The sequence below is a fragment of the Bidens hawaiensis genome, unplaced genomic scaffold, assembly GCF_021521415.1.
Source record: "Bidens hawaiensis isolate Kalapana, Puna unplaced genomic scaffold, B.hawaiensis_p1.1 tig00050766_1, whole genome shotgun sequence".
NCBI classification, from domain to species: domain Eukaryota; kingdom Viridiplantae; phylum Streptophyta; class Magnoliopsida; order Asterales; family Asteraceae; genus Bidens; species Bidens hawaiensis.
The window spans coordinates 4,125-5,784 of record NW_027499109.1 but is presented as its reverse complement, the minus strand read 5'-3'; positions in this window follow the sequence as shown (position 1 = coordinate 5,784).

The following is a 1,660-nucleotide window of genomic DNA, read 5'->3' as shown; positions in this document are numbered from 1 at the left end:
GACGTGAAAAAAATCGACCGAATTTGCATAGACTCACCACCTCAACATCAGGGACCAACAATGCTCGAGTTTTACCAACCGACGCCACCCCCATTGATCAATCTCAATATTTATAATTTTTTTGTTTTAGTTCCCGTATAATGACACACGTAACCAAAACCGAATGTATTCATATCGACTTACCGCCTCAACACTTATGACCTGTAATGCTTGGGTAAACCCACCGTCTGGATTTACCCGCGCCGGGTAAAAATCTAATTTTTCTATAAAATTTATTAGTTGACATAACAGTAAACATGGATGATTGATTATTATATATAACTTTCTTGATAAATGGCTTATTTTCTGGTTAACCTATTACACTAAGTTGGTCATCTTTAGAATTTTTTTAAAAACTTTTTAACCCGCCATCTCGTGTATGAATAATTTTACCATATTATTACAACCCCACTAATCCATTTACAACTTACAATCCATTAACAACCCACATACATGTCAACCAACCCGTTTAACTCGTTTAGATAAGTGACTCAAACAACTTAAGAGAGAGAGAGGTTTCGGTCATGTTTGTTTCAAACGATTTTAAATGTATACAGATTATCTGTCTCTTAGAGGAATAAATATATTATTTTTTCAGGTTCAACAATTTAACTAGTCAACCTCACACAATTTAGCCGTTGTATAAAATTAGCACGTGTTTAACACAACAAAAACGTTACATCTTTTTGCATTTCTCACATTAGATTATTACCCATATTGATAAAATTGGGCTTGCCAAGAGGTGCACAAATCGGGTATTTTCAGGAATCGGAACCAAGTAAGAACTGGTTCCGTGTATGGTCAACAAAAGTCAAAACTGGGTCAATCTGTGTATAGTCGGGTATTTGACCAGGTTTTCCGAGTTTTTTTTTTGTGTTTCGAGTAGGGTCGTGCCGGGTTGTAACCGGGTATTTCTGGTTCCAGTTCCCCAGTTCTAGGAAAATGTCCAATACCAGGTCCTGCCCGTGGGTTGGGTACGGATAGGAACCGGTTCCGGGTAAGATTTGAAACCGAGTATTTTGTGCACCTCTTAATTGAACCACATACTAGGCCCATATATTTCCATATCCTTAATTGTTGACACGATATCCATTGTATCCATTATCAAAGCGTTCATGTTAAACATAAAACAAAAGAAAGATTTTTAAATAATCTCACATTAGCATTTGGGCTTGACATGTGAGATCAACCTTTGAACCCTGGGCTAGGCCCATATACTTCTCTGTTCTTTGAAAGGACAAAGTATACACTAATAGGAGATTTGGAGAATTTGGAGTGTGAACGACATATTATAAATTATCATTTATCCTAATACATTTTTGTTGGGTAGAAGGAAAAAAAAACAAATTAGTAAGAGCAAGATGGATCTTTTCCTATCATATTTTGAGGCCATCTTATCTAGGCACATTGTGATTGTCAACTCTCGATGGTTAGCAGGGTATTGATAGTTCACCATATATCTTCCGGTAATACATTTTCTATGATTTTAATTTATTTTGTTTATTATATTTCACCATATATCTTCAAACCGATTACACTAAAGTAGCAAGTAAACGAGCTACAAGTTGTGTCACATCCCTTTTATAGCAAACCCGATCCTTTGAAAAACAAAGTTTTGGGT